The sequence below is a fragment of the Aethalodelphis obliquidens genome, unplaced genomic scaffold, assembly GCF_003676395.1.
Source record: "Aethalodelphis obliquidens isolate GAN/ISIS:26980383/991018 unplaced genomic scaffold, ASM367639v1 scaffold7, whole genome shotgun sequence".
In the NCBI taxonomy this organism is placed as follows: Eukaryota; Metazoa; Chordata; class Mammalia; order Artiodactyla; family Delphinidae; genus Aethalodelphis; species Aethalodelphis obliquidens.
The window spans coordinates 28,298,026-28,316,097 of record NW_020837951.1 but is presented as its reverse complement, the minus strand read 5'-3'; the positions used below and the strand labels follow the sequence as shown (position 1 = coordinate 28,316,097).

At 36.7% G+C, this 18,072-nt stretch overlaps 1 protein-coding gene across 1 annotated transcript in view; it reads right to left on the bottom strand.

Annotated features, from left to right (window-relative positions):
* The window catches only part of LOC113619869 (olfactory receptor 13C3-like), a 344,039-nt gene that overhangs the window by 38,766 nt on the left and 287,201 nt on the right, over window positions 1-18,072 (bottom strand).

Sequence of the window (18,072 nt, the reverse complement as noted above, 5' to 3'; positions counted from 1 at the left end):
TCTTGAAAGTTCTGACACGATCTAATCTGATCTTGGGTATGTTATTTTGGCCCCACATTTCTTAATACTTGAGTCTCAGTTCCTTTGTGGTATCCTTTTCCTAATGTACGCTCATACTTCCTGGCCTGGGTTTAATACTTCTCATCCTTCATCCTCATATCATATCTGAGCATGTCAGATAACACCCAGGTAACTGATACTGTGGGGCACATTGGAAAGACTGAATATGGAATTAGTTCTGTCCACTGTGGGAGGAGAAGGAGACAAAGCTGAAAATGCTGAGTTACAGGAAGTCCAGTGTCACATGCAACAGACGTAAGTATATTTCTTTTCAAATGTTTTGCAAATCATTTGCCAAGAAGAATTACATCAGTTCACACTGTCACCAATACAGTATGCCTGTTGACTAAAACCTAGTCAGACCTGGCTGTTAATATTTCTAATTTACTAGTTATAAAATATTTAATTGCTATTTGAATTATCATTTTATAAGTAACTTGTGGGATTGAATATTTTGCATATGTACTAATTTTGTTTCCTCTGCTAACAAATTTTCTATTTGTTTGTTTGCTTTCTAATGGAAATCCCCAAACATTAAATTTTTGTAATGTCATTATTCTTTGATTAGAGGGAACACATTAAGGGGAATGGGAACATTTGTTTCAAACATCTGCAATAATATGAGTAACTAATATTTATTGAGCTTTTTCTATACATCAGACACTATTTTCATTTGCACACCTTTTCACACTTAATCCTAGTAATCCTAGTAATAATCCAGTGAGGTAAGTAACTGTTGTCATCAGCACTATATAACTGACGAAATTGAATTGAGCAGAGAAGTTAAGAAACTTGCCCACAGTGTTCATACAGATAGTGAATAGCAGAGCCAAGATACAAATCTTAGTAGTTGGTCTCCAGAACCTATTATACACTACCTCTCTGACAGCTCAAACATCTGCATTTATTGTACATAGTAAATTTAAAAGAGGTCTGGATGACTAGTATGCACAACATGTGAAAATTATCTTTAGGAAGAACCACCAACATTTGAAGAAAGGATTCCTTGTATTTTTGTTTTGGTATTTCACGTATGCTAACAGCAAATGCAAAAGCAAAGACTTGAGAATCCCTCTTCCATATGGTGGAGTAATCTAACAGGCCAATACTCCCACAGTCATGTCATTTGCAAATAAGAGTGATGAGAGCTGGCATATTTGCCTTTTCCCCCAAATTAGGAGCATTCAATCTTTCACCACTGGATATAATGTTAGCTCTAGGCCTTTGGTAGATACTCTTTATCAAGTTAAAGAAGTTCCCTTCTATTCCAAGTTTGATCATAATTTTGTCATGGATGGGTGTTGAATTTTCTCAAATGCTTTTTCTGCATTGATATGACCAGATGACTTCTTCTTTACACCTGTTAATGTTATAAATTTACATTGCTTAATTTTTGAATATTAAACAAGCCTTGTATCCTTGGAATAAACCCCACTAGGTCATGATGTATATTTCTTTTTAGCTGTTGCTGGATTCTGTTTGCTAATAGTTTGATCATGATTTTTGTGAATATTCATGAGGGGCATTGTTCTGTAGGGTTTTTTGGGGGTTTTTTTCTTCTACTTTTTGGTTTCAGGGTAATGCTAGCTTTATAAAATGAATTTGGAAATGTTTCCTCTTTTGTTTTCTGGAGGGTTGTATAGAATTGGTGTGAATTCTTTATTTTGTAGAATTTTCCTGCGAAACCATCTGGGCCTAGAGATTGGGGAGGGGGGTGGTAAAATGAGTACAGTTTCTTTAATAGTTATTGGGCTGTTTAAATTATCTATTTCATATTGGGTGACTTGTATTTTTTAGGAATTGTTTCATCTAAACTATCAAATTAGTGTATAGAGGTTATGGCATTTCCTCATTATCCTTCTGATGTCTACAAGTTCTAAATTGATATCCCTTGTTTTATTCCTGATAATGGTAATTTGTGTCTTTTCTCTTTTTATCTTTGTCAGTCTTGCTGGAGATTTGTCAATTATATTGTCTTCAAAGATTTTCTAATTTACATTTTGACTATTGAATTTTTTTTGGAGTGTTTTTCTTAACATCCAAATACTTAGAGATTTTCCAGGGAGCTTTATTTTACTGATTTCTAGTTTAATTTTGTTATGGTCAGGGCTCATACTTTGTATCATTTCAATTTTTAAAAAAATTGTTAGAAAATGATAGATTTAAGAACTTCTATTAGAAAATTTAAAAAGATACAAATTCAGTGGTCTAAAGTTCTGTTAATCTTTTTTCTAGATAAGAATAAACCCAAATTAAATAAATAGAAATAATAAAGTGTAAAAATCAACCATGTATAAGACAGAAGAACAATGGAGAAAATCAATGAAACCAACATCTGTTTCTCAAAAGAGCAACAAAATCAGTAGATCTCTAATTAGACCAATCAGGTAAACCAGAGAAATTACAAATCACAAATATCAGGAATGAAGGAAGAGTTGACACTGTGGATCTTACCTTACTTAAAAGGATGCAAAATTATGACCATTTTTATGCCAGTAAATTTGACAGCTTAAGACAAGATAGAACAATTAGGAAAATAAAACTCACCAAAACTGACACAAGAAGAGACAAAACCTGAATAGCCTCACATCTATGAATACAACTGAAATTATTATGAAATATCTTCCCACAAAGAAAACTCCAATCCCATTTAGTTCCTCTTATAAATTTTTCCATTCAACGAAGAAATAACACCAAGCATAATTATACAAAGTTTTTCAGAAAGTAGAGGGGGAGGGAATACTTCCAACTTATTTTATGAGGCCAGTGTTGTCTGATACTAGAACTTGACAAAGACATTACAAAACAAGAAAATAACAGGACAGTGGTCCTCATGAACATAGGAACAAAAATCCTGAAAATATTAGCAAGCCAAATCTAACAACATCTATAAAAGTTAAGCCATTTTCAAGTTTTTCAAAAGATGGTACTGACATATTTATTTGGAAAAAGAAACATACAGGAAGAGTAACTAAAAATGAGTCATAGACCCAAAAGTAGTTAAAACACTTCTAGAAGACCATTTTGGTGGCCTTAGATTAGGCAAAGATTTCCTAGGACAAAAAACAAACCATAAAAAAAAAAAAAGACAAATGGAACATTAAAATTGAATTGAAAATCTCTTCAAAAGATAACAAAAAGACCACAGACTAGGAAAAATTATTTTCAGTGTACAGAGTTGACAGAATTGAGTACAAGATGTATAAAGAACTTATAACTAACATTGGATATTTGCATGAATGGTGCAAAAGCAATGGTAGGTAAAACTGCTGTCACTTGGCATAAATCAAGGCAGTGCCACACACTGTACAAGTAGTACTGATTGCATTCTTCACTGCCATTTATTTGAATTTTTTAAAAATGGCAGTTTCACTTGAGTATATTTAATGAAGCTGTAAAAGTTACATCTCAACATCTGGAGTACATGTCTTCAATAACGTGAGTGATAAAATGAGAATTATGTATAAAGCACATATCAAAACATGATTTTTTTTTCAGAAATGCAGTTATTTCAGTTGGGGGCTGAAGTAACCCTTTTCATGGAATTCCATTTGTACTTGAACAGATAGACTAACACAAACTATAGTTATTAAGTCTATGGTATTTGGTAGACATTTGTCAAAAATGAACAAAGAGAGCCTGTCATAAGAACCTGACATTTTTGTTGCAAATAATAAAATTGTAGCTCTCAAATGAAAATTAGAATTTTGGCAACCTTGTATTCCTCATTGTGGACTTGACATCTTCTCAATACTAAAGACTTCTGATAACACTGGTAGTAATATTAACACATGGGGGCTTCCCTGGTGGCGCAGTGGTTGAGAGTCCACCTGCCGATTCAGGGAACACGGGTTCGTGCCCCGGTCCGGGAAGATCCCACGTGCCGCGGAGCGGCTGGGCCCGTGAGCCATGGCCGCTGAGCCTGCGCGTCCGGAGCCTGTGCTCCGCAGCGGGAGAGGCCACAACAGTGAGAGGCCCGCGTACCGCAAAAAAAAAAAAAATTAACACATGGGATTTTTTTTTAGATATTATGAAATGTGTTAACATTTTGAAGATCTGCATAACTCAGTGAATGGTATTTTCCAGTGACCAATGTGTGATGTTACAAAATCGTGGATGGGTAAAATAGCCATTCTAATTACAGGAAAGACCAGTGATTCTAGTGTTAGAAGGTAGGAGAACTTTTTTTTTTTTTTTTGTGCCACGCGGGCCTCTCACTGTTGTGGCCTCTCCCGTTGCGGAGCACAGGATCCGGATGCGCAGGCTCAGCGGCCGTGGCTCATGGGCCTAGCCGCTCCGCGGCATGTGGGATCTTCCCGGACCGGGGCACGAACCTGTGTCCCCAGCATCGGCAGGCGGACTCTCAACCACTGCACCACCAGGGAAGCCTGGTAGGAGAACTTTTGATACAGTTTCAGATTCCACATAGCAACTGGCTTAAGAAGCTGTCACTTGTTGCATTTTGTTGTTAGTATCAAGAAAGAATATCTACATTATCTAATACTCCTCCCCTTCCCAACTATGTATTTATTCTCAACTCTAGACAGGAAACTTGAATAAGTTGTATAAGTAGAAAGGGGTGGAGGCAGGATTTAAACTCAGACTGTCTAGCTGAAGAGCCATACTCCTAGCCATTATGATATAACAAACTGTAAGGTATACTCCTTGCTTTGTACCTGGAGCTGAGAGAACATTCACATTATTTTGCATAGGTGAGATTCTTATGTCACATGTCATGCATGGGTGGGAGCAAGGAGTGATATATTTAAATCTATTGTAGAGAACAAAGATTGCAGATTAGTCCTAAGGGTTTAGTGAGATAGTATGGCTACTGATCCCTAAAGGTGTGACAGAATGGTAGGCATAAACGGTCCCTTTTCTTGCCACCAGTTAAGGACCAGAGTTTTCTTCAATGGCCTGAGGCTTCACGTATTATCCTTTACCACTTACCCGGGTTATAGGATGAGCTCTGTTACCTGATGGTCATTAAGCATCTAAAGTTCTTTTAAATCTCAAGGCTCACTCTTGCTCCATTCTGCATATTGGTCCTAGTGCACACTGCTGCCCTATTTAGACATTTTGGCATTCTAAGCCCTCTAATCACAGCCTATCTTAAACTGTCTTTATGAAGGAGCCCTACCCCACCCAATCTGCAACAGTTGCCCCTCCTGAACACAGCTTTCTTCTCTATCTCTACGTTTTTGCGCATGCTCTTCTCTCCACATGGAAGTTACTCTGTACCATCCTCCCGACAGTGTACCCACAAGATTCTGCTCAAAAGTCGCCACTTCTATGGATACTTCTCTATTCCCATCCCCTTCAAATGGCATCAAAAAATAGTCCAAAGTTGTAGTAACTGAACATGTCTTAGTTCTTCTAGTAGATTATAAACTGCTGAGTGCATCTCTGTAGAGCTCGTAACCTAGTAGTGCCTTGATCTCAAAGATTATTTGCTTAGTAAATGAGTATAAGGAATCAAAAAAGTTAAAGATGGAATAGACCATTAGCACACTGTATGGATTATCAAACTAACTAGAATGAGATAGATGAACCCATATTCACTCTGAAAAGTTATTAGTAGGATTTTGTCACGTAACCATGCTTGCAAAATGAAGTGTCGCAGTAAAATTTTATAAGCCAGGATTTCATGCTAGAGATTTTTTCCTGCAAAGAATTAAAAGAATTGATGGTATCAGCCCTTTTATATGTTATTATCTGTTATTTCCTATTCTACTGATATTTTTGTAGGTGTGAAAAGTATATAAATTGTCTAAACTATTGTATTCCAAAGTTGAAAGGTTTTTATTTCACATCAACTTTAATCAAAGACATAATTTTAAATCCCTTAGTAACTTAGGTATAGAAGTTTGCTTCATTGTTAATTACTTAGGATTAAAAATCCACAGCAGATGTTAATTTGAAGAAAAGAAAAAGAAAAATCTAAAAAATACTCTTATCCTGAGAGTGCTTCCAGCTCAGCATAAGGAGGCAGGTGTTAAACATACCCTGACTACCCCTGCTTTTGGGGACCAGAAAGAGCATGAATAATTTACTTTTATAAATAACTCCAATACATTAGCTTTATCTTCCACTGCCTCTCTCAAGTAATTTCCACCAGGGCTACATGAACCAAAACTGCACTGTGCTGCCAGTCCACGGCCTACGCTCTTCCCTGGTGGGTTGCTATTGAAAACGTGAGAAGGCAAAATGTAGATTCAGGATAAAGAGAGAAAAGAAAGGAAGAAGACAAGCATACATTGCATGTAGTTTCACCTGTTACCTGACTTTAACAACAAAGTTGCTGTGATCATTCTCATAGATGAGAAAACAGAGGCTAAGAGAAGTTAATTTACCTCCTCAGTTAAGGTGCAGCAAAATCAGAATTTGAATATGTCTGACGCCAAGGTTCATGATCTTTCAACTACACAACTGTTTCTAAAATATTATTTTAAAATGTAAAAAGTATTTAAAGGAAAAAAACCTTTACACACAAGATTTACTTAAATATGTATAACTTCGAAATGAACTCCTTTTGCCTTCCATTCTCATAAAACTGTAAAATAACAAAAAATACAAACCACCACAAAAACAAAGTTTAGCTCAATAACATCTAATTATGCAGGTAAAGGTGAAACAGTTAATGCTTAGAGCGAGACTCTGAAGAGCAGCATGTTAATGTGAATCTTGTAATGAATCATTTTCCCACCACTTTTCTCACTCTTCACTATAAGACCTTGTACGGCACGCTATAATGTCATTTTCTCATCACCTGCTGGGTGTACAGATTAAGAACACCTCGGTTCTTTTATTTCATAGCCTATTAAAATACCTCTACTTCATGCTAAAGAGATTGTTTATAGAAGTATAAATGAAATCACCATGCAATGCTTAATATGCAAGCTGTTGAGATGAGCCCCAAATATGTATTTTTAAACTTACCAAAATTAAAAGCACAAAAATTTAACTGACGGCATTACAGACCTGAAAATGTATCCTGAGATTGCTCCCCAGAGATCCTCAAATTGCAGCTTGAAAAAGATTGCACTATAGTATATCAAAGATATACTTACATAATTTGTATAGAGGATCATTATTCTCTAACAAAGGCAAGGTTCTTTTCACAGCATTTTTACTAGTATTTCACATCTCTGTTCCACTATACTTTATGTAGGATAGAGTTTCTCCACCTTCCTGAAAGGTGACAGCTTCAGAACACCCTTCCTGCCTGTTATTTTGGGACTAAGGAAAGCTAGCTGGAATAGCTCTCCCATTTTGGCTCTAATTTTTAATTTCACAAAGTCCTGTAAAAATGTCAAATGTAATGCAACCTATTTATTATGCCTCTTTCATAATGTGAAATTGATAATATCAAACTGATAGGATGATAGAAAAATTAAATTAGACAATGGTACATGTTTGCCCTTTCTTGAAACACATAAGGTACAGAAAACATGTTAAACCCTATTCCCACTAGCATATGGAGACAAGGTATGGAAACAACCTAAGTGTCCATTGATGGATGAATGGATAAAGAAAATGTGATACACACACACACACACACACACACACACACACACAGGAATATTATTCAACCATGAAAAAGAAGGATATCTTGCCATTTGCAACAACATGGATGGACTCTGAGGACATTATACTAAGTGAAATAAGTGAGACAAAGAAAGACAAATACCATATGATCTCACTTACATGTGGAATCTAAAACAAAACAAAAAAACCCTAAACTCACAGAGAACAGATTGGTGGTTGCCAGGGGTGGGGGATGGGCGAAATGGGTGAAGAGGGTCGAAAGGTAAAAACTTTCATTTATAAAATAAATAATGGGGATGTAACGTATAGCATGGTGGTTATAGTTAATACTATATTGTAATTTGAAATTTGATGAGAGATCTTAAAGGTTCTCATAAAAAATTTTTATACCTATGGCAATGGATGTTAACTAGGCTTACTGTGATCATTTTGCAATATATACAAATATTGACATATTGTATACCTGAAACTAATGTAATGTTATATGTCAGTTTCACCTCAATTTTTAAAAAAGCTGGAAAGGCAGTCTAGGACTGGATTGAGAAAAGTCTATTTGACTTTCAACTGTCCTCTTAACAAATTAATTTGAATGGAAAATTGATGCTAGAAAATCTAATCAGATATCGGGAGAATAAAACTGAAACTCCCTCCAAAAATATAAAAGGAAAACGGACAAAAATTTTTCAAATGTGGCTGTAGCCCCATTTAGAAATTAGAAAATTTAGCACAATTCTAACAAGAGCAATAACCAGAGACATAATTAAAATGTTCCTGAATGGGAAAAAAATACTATAAAGGCAGGTAAAAGATGTTCCTGCATTTTAGGCAAAATTATTGGAAAAGGAACCACACCTAAAGCTATCTAGGCCTTCTGATTTGCTTTTTATTACAAAGGCACCGTCTCTAACTAAACTGGAAGTCTGATAAATTCAAACTTGAATTCATGGTGTGAAAATTGTCAATTTACTAACTTTTTAACTCCAGGCACATTAAATAGACTACACTTTTTGGTGCCTCCTGCTCTGTCTAAACTACAGACAATGACAATAAACCTAACTCAGTAACCCGGGATGGAAATAAGGTTACGCTTAGGTTCTTTAGCCTTAGAGAGAGTCTGGGTAACAGAGCATCAGAATCAACAAGTCACTTTCAGGAGCCTCTCATCCTTTCACGCCTGCCTCAGGCAACTCCTTTTCTTCCCTCCTGAACCTATCCGCTCAAGTCTTGCTGACAAACCTGATTCTCCCACTTTTTCCTGGCCTTTTGATGTTTAATGGCATGCTCTTGTAGGTAGATCCTTTGCCAATATTTCTACAGGACATTTTTTCCCCAATACTATCTTTTTTTTTCCCCAAAGCCCTGTTCCTACCTCACTTCCAGGTCCAGGCTGTCTCTAGAACTACAGCCCAGGCTAAGCCTTGCATCCTCTGCTTGTCTGGGAAGGAAATTTGGACCTTTAGAATATTTTTAAGTAAAAATATTTTTAAGTAAAAATATTCTAATGAGGAATTCGACTCATAAATGCTTTCTTTCTCTAAAAGAACATCCAAACTTTGGGAGAATAATGCCAACTAATCTAGTTATTGCAGAATCTCTTAAAGCAATGATGTTCTCCAACATGTCACAGGGAACATTATCAAATAATCCAGATAAAAAGGCTTGTCACACATTAAGTTTATAAACGTAGCAACTACCACAATGGAGGAACTTAGCACTGAATCTTTCAGGTGACCACAAGAAATTAACGTGCTGGTGCAAAGACCTGTTTTATCCTTGTGCAGGTTGTGACAGATTCCACTGAAATCGCAATTAGCAGTCTTCATGTTTTTACATTTTTTTTTCCTGTGAACACATGCTCAGAGATATTTTAGTTCTAGTTTTAGTTTCTCACCCAAATTATCATTCTTAATAGAAATTCCTGTTTGCACCTGAAAGCACTCCATTTCAACTGGTGTTTTCTTACAGCATGTATATATTATTTAATATTAAAATGTTTCAAAGTGAGCTTATTAAAACCCGCACCATCTTTTTGGTTGGTATGACTCAGAAAATACAGTGAGAAGGCAGCAATTATTTGGAGAGGGAGAGGCATCAGTTCGTAGATCACTTTTCTTAGAAAACATGGTGGGGTAAGTTATATGTTGAACACTTCTGCTATTTGCCATTTCCCAAGAAAGCAAAAAATGCCCCAAACCACATAGAGCTTTTCCATTCTACACGCATATGAAACAAAATTAGAAAGTACTAACAGTAGTGCAGGACTTTTAGAATTACACTTGGATATTCTCTCATTTTCAAACTTTAAATTACATCATTAAACTTATTTTAACTATTCTTTATGTGTTTTTTGAATTTTATTTTTATACAGCAGGTTATTAGTTATCTATTTTATACATATTAGTGTATATATGTCAATCCCAATCTCCCAATTCATCCCACCACCACCTCCCCACCCCCAGCTTGCCCCTCTTGGTGTCCATACGTTTGTCCTCCACATCTGTGTCTCTATTTCTGCCTTGCAAACTGATTCATCTGTACCATTTTTCTAGATTCCACATATATGCCTTAATGTATGATATTTGTTTTTCTCTTTCTGACTTACTTCACTCTGTATGACAGTCTCTAGGTCCATCCACATATCTGCAAATGACCAAATTTCATTCCTTTTTATGGCTGAGTAATATTCTATTGTATATATGTACCACATCTTCTTTATCCATTTGTCTGCCAATGGATATTTAGGTTGCTTCCATGACTTGGCTATTGTAAATAGTGCTGCAGTGAACATTGGACTGCATGTGTCTTTATGAATTATGGTTTTCTCAGGGTATATGCCCAGTAGTGGGATTGCTGGGTCATATGGTAGTTCTATTTTTAGTGTTTTAAGGAACCTCCATACTGTTCTCCACAGTGGCTGTATCAATTTACATTCCCACCAACAGAGCAAGAGGGTTCCCTTTTCTCCACACCCTCTCCAGCATTTGTTGTTTGTAGATTTTCAGATGTTTAACCGATGGGAGGTGATACCTCATTGTAGTTTTGATTTGCATTTCTCTAATAATTAGTGATGTTGAGCATCTCTTCACGTGCCTCTTGGCCATCTGTATGTCTTCTTTGGAGAAATGTCTATTTAGGTCTTCTACCCACTTTTTGATTGGGTTTTTTGTTTTTTTAGTATTGAGTTGAAGGAGCTGTTTATATATTTTGGAGATTAATCCTTTGTCCATTGATTCATTTGCAAATATTTTCTCCCATTCTGAGGGTTGTCTTTTCCTCTTGTTTATGCTTTCCTTTGCTGCGCAAAAGCTTTTAAGTTTCATTAGGTCCCATTTGTTCACTTTTGTTTTTATTTCCATTACTCTAGGAGGTGAGTCAAAAAGATCTTGCTGTGATTTATGACAAAGAGTGTTCTTCCTATCTTTTCCTCTAAGAGTTTTATAGTGTCTGGTCTTACATTTAGGTCTTTAATCCATTTTGAGTTTATTTTTCTGTGTGGTGTTAGGGAGTGTTCTAATTTCATTCTTTTACATGTAGCTGTCCAGTTTTCCCAGCACCACTATTGAAGAGACTGTCTCTTCTCCATTGTATATCCTTGCCTCCTTTGTCATAGATTAGTTGACCATAAGTGTGTGGGTTTATCTCTGGGCTTTCTATCATGTTCCATTGATCTATATTTCTGTTTCTGTGCCTATACCATATTGTCTTGATTACTGTAGCTTTGTAGTATAGTCTGAAGTAGGGAGCCTGATTCGTCCACCTCCATTTTTTCCCCTCAAGAATTCTTTGGCTATTTGGGGTCTTTCGTGTCTCCATACAAATTTTAAGATTTTTTGTTCTAGTTCTGTAAAAAATGCCTTTGGTAATCTGACAGGGATTGCATTGAATCTGTAGATTGCTTTGGGTAGTATAGTCATTTTCACAATATTGATTCTTCCAATCCAAGAACATGGTATATCTCTTCATCTGTTTGTGTCATCTTTTATTTCTTTCATGAGTATATTACAGTTTTCTGAGTACAGGTCCTTTGCTTCCTTAGGTAGGTTTATTCCTTGGTATTTTATTCTTTTTGTTGCAATCGTGAATGGGATTGTTTCCTTAATTTCTCTTTCTGATCTTCTGTTGTTAAGGTATAGGAATGCAAGAGAAATCTTGCATTAATTTTGTATCATGCAAATTTACCAAATTCATTGATTAGCTCTAGTAGTTTTCTGGTGGTGTATTTAGGATTTTCTATGTATAGTATCATGTCATCTGCAAACAGTGACAATTTTACTTCTTCTTTTCCAATTTATATTCCTTTTATTTCTTTTTCTTCTCTGATTGCCGTGGCTAGGACTTCCAAAACTATGATGAATAACAGTGGCAAGAGTGGACATCCTTGTCTTGTTCCTGATCTTAGAGGAAATACTTTCAGTTTTTCACCATTGAGAATGACGTTTGTTGTGGGTTTGTCATATATGGCATTTGAGGTAGGTTCCCTCTATGCCCACTTTCTGGAGAGTTTTTATCATAAATGGGTGTTGAATTTTGTCAAAAGCTTTTTCTGCATCTATTGAGATGATCATATGGTTTTTCTTCTTCAATTTGTTTATATGGTGTATCACATTGATTGATTTGTGCATATTGAAGAATCCTTGCATTTATCTTTGGGATAAACCCCACTTGATCATGGTGTATGATCCTTTTAATGTGTTGTTGGATTCTGTTTGCTAGTATTTTGTTGAGGATTTTTGCATCTATATTCATCAGTGATATTGGTCTGTAATTTTCTTTTTTGTAGTATCTCTGTCTGGTACTGGTGTCAGTGTGATGGTGGCCTTGTAGAATGAGTTTGGGAGTGTTCCTTCCTCTGCCATTTTTTGGAAGAGTTTGAGAAGGATGGGTGTTAGCTCTTCTCTAAATGTTTGATAGAATTCACCTGTGAAGCCATCTAGTCCTGGACTTTTGTTTGTTGGAAGATTTTTAATCACAGTTTCAATGTCATTACTTGTGATTGGTCTGTTCATATTTTCTATTTCTTCCTGGCTCAGCCTTGGAAGGTTATACGTTTCTAAGAATTTGTCCATTTCTTCCAGGTTGTACATTTTATTGACGTAGAGTTGCTTGTAGTAGTCTCTTAGGATGTTTTGTATTTCTGCGGTGTCTGTTGTAACTTCTCCTTTTTCATTTCTAATTTTATTGATTTGAATCCTCTCCCTCTTTTTCTTGATGAGTCTGGCTAAAAGTTCATCAATTTTGTTTATCTTCTCAAAGAACGAGGTTTTAGTTGTATTGATCTTTGCTATTGTTTTCTTTGTTTCTATTTCATTTATTTCTTCTCTGATCTTTATGATTTCTTTCCTTCTATCAACTTTGGATGTTGTTTGTTCTTCTTTCTCTAGTTCCTTTAGTTGTAAGGTTAGATTATTTATTTGAGATTTTTCTTGTTTCTTGAAGTAGGACTGTATAGCTGTAAACCTCCCTCTTAGAACTGCTTTTGCTGCATCCCATAGGTTTTGGATCATCGTGTTTTCATTGTCATTTGTCTCTAGGTATTTTTTTATTTCCTCTTTGATTTCTTCAGTGATCTCTTGGTTATTTAGTCATGTACTGTTTAGCCTCCATGTGTTTGCATTTTTTACAGTTTCTTCCCTGTAATTTATTTCTAATCTCATAGTGTTGTGGTCAGAAAAAATGCTTGATATGATTTCAGTTTTCTTAAATCTACCAAGGCTTGATTTGTGACCCAAAATGTGATCTATTCTGGAGAATGTTCCATGTGCACTTGAGAAGAAAGTGAAATCTGCTTTTTTCAGATGGAATGTCCTATAAATATCAATTAAAACTATCTGGTCTATTGTGTCAGTTAAAGCTTGTGTTTCCTTAATTTTCTGTCTGAATGATCTGTCCATTGGTGTGAGTGAGGTGTTAAAGTCCCCCACTATTATTGTGTTACTGTTGATTTCCTCTTTTATAGCTGTTAGCATTTGCCTTGTGTATTGAGGTGCTCCTATGTTGGGTGCATATATAACTGTTATATCTTCTTCTCATATTAATCCCTTGATCATTATGTAGTGTCCTTCCTTGTCTCTTGTAACATTCTTTATTTTAAAGTTATTTTATCTGATATGAGTATTGCTACTCCAGCTTTCTTTTGATTTCCATTTGCATGGAATATCTTTTTCCATCCCCTCACTTTCAGTCTGTATGTGTCCCTAGGTCTGAAATGGGTCTCTTGTAGACAGCATATACATGGCTCTTGTTTTTGTATCCATTCAGTGAGCCTTTGTCTTTTGGTTGGAGCATTTAATCCATTCACATTTAAGGTTATTATAGATATGTATGTTCCTATTACCACTTTCTTAATTGTTTTGGGTTTGTTTTTGTAGGTCCTTTTCTTCTCCTGTGTTCCACATTTAGAGAAGTTCCTTTAGCATTTGTTGTAGAGCTGGTTTGTTGGTGCTGAATTCTCTTAGCTTTTGCTTGTCTCTAAAGCTTTTGATTTCTCTGTCGAATCTGAATGAGATCCTTACCGGGTAGAGTAATTTTGGTTGTAGGTTCTTCCCTTTCATCACTTTAAGTATATCATGCCACTCCCTTCTGGCTTGTAGAGTTTCTGCTGAGTAATCAGCTGTTAACCTTATGGGAGTTCCCTTGTATGTTATTTGGTGTTTTTCCTTTGTTGCTTTTAATAATTTTTCTTTTTCTTTAATTTTTGTCAATTTGATTACTATGTGTCTCGGCGTGTTTGTCCTTGGGTTTTTCCTGCCTGGGACTCTCTGCACTTCCTGGACTTGGATGGCTATTTCCTTTCCTATGTTAGGGAAGTTTTCAACTATAATCTCTTCAAATATTTTCTCAGGTCCTTTCTCTCTCTCTCTTCTCCTTCTGGGACCCCTAAAATGCGAATGTTGTTGCATTTCATGTTGTCCCAGAGGTTTCTTAGGCTGTCTTCATTTCTTTTCATTCTTTTTTCTTTATTCTGTTCTGCAGCAGTGAATTCCACCATTCTGTCTCCAGGTCATTTATCCATTCTTCTGCCTCAGTTATTCTGCTATTGATTCCTTCTAGTGTATTTTTCATTTCAATTATTGTGTTGTTCACCTCTGAACAACTGTTTGTTCTATAATTCTTCTAGGTGTTTGTTCTTTAAATCTTCTAGGTCTTTGTTAAACATTGCTTGCATCTTCTCAATCTTTGCCTCCATTCTTTTTTAGTTTTTTTTTTTTTTTGCGGTATGCGGGCCCCTCACTGTTGTGGCCTCTCCCATTGTGAAGCACAGGCTCCAGACGTGGAGGCTCAGCGGCCATGGCTCATGGGCCCAGCCGCTCCGCGGCATGTGGGATCTTCCCAGTCCGGGGCACGAACCCGCGTCCCCTGCATCGGCAGGCAGACTCTCAACCACTGCGCCACCAGGGAAGCCCTTGCCTCCATTCTTTTTCTGAGATCCTGGATCGTTTTCACTATCATTATTCTGAATTCTTTTTCTAGAAGGTTGCCTATCTCCACTTCATTTAGTTGGTTTTCTGGAGTTTTATCTTGTTCCTTTATCTGGTACATGGTTCTCTGCCTTTTCATTTTGTCTATCTTTCTGTGTATGTAGTTTTTGTTCCACAGGCTCGTGCAGGATTGTAGTTCTTCTTGCTGCTGCTGTCTGCCCTCTGGTGGATGAGGCTATCTAAGAGGCTTGTGCAAGCTTCCTGATGAGAGGGACTGGTGGTGGGTAGAGTTGGATGTTGCTCTGGTGTGCAGAGCTCAGTAAAACTTTAATCAGCTTATCTGCTGCTGGGTGGAGCTGAGTTCCCTTCCTGTTGGTTGTTTGGCCTGAAGTGACCCAGCACTGAAGCCTGCAGCCTCTTTGGTGGGGCTAATGGTGGACACCGGGAGGGCTCACACCAAGGAGTACTTCCCAGAACTTCTGCTGCCAGTGTCCTTGTCCCTGTGGTGAGCCACAGCTGCCCCCTGCCTATGCAGGAGACCCTGCAACACTAGCAGGTAGGTCTGGTTCAGTCTCTTATGGGGTCACTGCTCTTTCCCCTGGGTCCTGATGAGCACACTACTTTGTGTGTGTCCTTCAAGAGTGGAGTCTCTGTTTCCCCCAGTCTTGTCGAAGTCCTGCAATCAAATCCCACTAGCCTTCAAAGTCTGATTCTCTGGGAATTCCTCCTCCCATTGCCAGATCCGCAGGTTGGGAAGGCTGACATGGGGCTCAGAACCTTCACTCCACTGGATGGACTTCTGTGGTATAACTGTTCCCCAGTTTGTGAGTCACCCACCAAGCAGTTGTGGGATTTTTTATTGTGATTGTGCCCCTCCTACCATCTCATTGTGGCTTCTCCTTTGTCTTTGGATGTGGAGTATCTTTCTTGGTGAGTTCCAGTGTCTTCCTGTAGATGACTGTTCAGCAGTTAGCTGTGATTCCGGTGCTCTTGCAAGAGGGAGTGAGTGCAAGTCCTTCTACTCCGCCATCTTGCAACTATTTTTTATTTATTCTAAATTATAAGAAAAATGGATGTGCAGGGCAGAAGAAACTCCATTTATATTTTATATCTAAACATTAAAAAGAAAATTAGTCCTCCCCCCTCCCCACCCACACTCCTATTTCTAGAATAATGCCTTTGGACCACTTCTATTTCAGTCTTTCTTTCCTAAATAATATTAGCAATTCCCTTTCCATTGTGTCAGTATCATAAAGTTTCAAGGTTTTATTTCAGCAGGTTTCTTTTTGATCTACAAGATATGCAAGTGACCTTTCTATTTAATTAGTTTAAGAAGAAATTCCATCATGCATTCTACTTATTTGCATCCTCAATTAAATATTGTAATCCACCTATCGTTGTATAGACTTCTCACAAGCTAGACAAGGCAAATCAACTTTAGCCTATGACAAGACTCAATTGAATGATATAATACTGGTTCACACTTGTTTTTCTCTCATTGGTGATATTCTTTTATGTCACTCTTATTGTAAACATAGAACATTAGTTTGTCTCTGAGGCCATTCAATTATTTTTACAAAAGAATTCAAGGCAGTGTTTTATGTCAAGTTTTCTGCTGCTTTCCATACATCTAGTTATTTAAGGTTCAACAATGAATAGCATAGCTTCTGTATACTTTGAACTCTGTTTAGACAATATTGAATCAATTTTGCCATGGTCCACTGACCTGCCTCACTGCCCTCTGGGTAGAAAGAAAATTATATCCTGAGGGAGGAACACAACTCTCTAGGTCCCAGCCGTCTTAGAAAGGCTTTCTTGGTCGAAACACAAATGTTCATTTTTCCTTATTTATGATTGCTTCTAGGAGAATACTACATATGTTTACTTTCTTTCTTCCTATATAACATTTTGAAAGATTACGTAAAAGATTTGGAAGGTATTGTGCAAAACATGAAATCACAGAGGATAGTGGTATTTATGAGTGTTTTTTATATTCAAATAATTCATCCATATTATTGATAAGTATATATATTGTCATGTAGTATACTTCATGTTTTAAAAATAATGTTTATGTGGATAACATTGTTAAGAAACTAGAAACCACCATAGTTTGTATCTGACCTGGGTGCTGGGACACAAAGGAAGTTATGTAAAGAAAATTGATTCAACTCAGAAGAAGCCTAGTGAATAAATGTGTAACTTCCTGCTTCAATTATCCATGACTCTATTTTGTTTCCCAGTCAGCCATATCTGAGCTGATCATACACATTTATATCAATTTATTAGCCATCCATCTAAAAATGAAAGTAAGACTCTAAGAGTAATGAAAGCGTATAGTGAGGATGTCCAAGAAATAACCACCTATATATGTGTAAGCACTAGGCTGTCAAACACTTCTAATAGGTAAAGTAAATAAATTACCCCCCCCCCAAATCACTTAACAGTTTATAGTGTATTACATGATTCTGCAACATAAAATACAAAGAATAAAGTACTTTAAATGTAGAGAAAATACACTTTAAAACTTTTAAAGCAATAAATCAAGAAAATCAGGAATTAGGTGCTTCCTTTTCTCTCAATATTTATGAAACAAAATAAACTTTACGAAATAAGAAAGATATGATTAAATGAAAGAAGAGCCTGGAATAAAATTGTGCTGAGAAACAAACAAATAAAAATAAACTGCATGAGATAAGAAAAAATATAATGATCCTAAAAAGCAAATAAAATAAAAATTTACATTAGAAACTGTTAAGCTCAGTCTGAAAAACCAAATCAATATTATGGAAAACAAATGTACTCTTTTAGTTACTAAAAAAAAAAAAAAGGACATAAGGGCTTCCCTGGTGGCGCAGTGGTTGAGAGTCCGCCTGCCAATGCAGGGGACACGGGTTCGTGCCCCGGACTGGGAAGATCCCACGTGCCGCAGAGCGGCTAGGCCCGTGAGCCATGGCCACTGAGCCTGCGCGTCCGGAGCCTGTGCTCCGCAACGGGAGAGGCCACAACAGTGAGAGGCCCGCGTACCACAAAAAAAAAAAAAAGGACA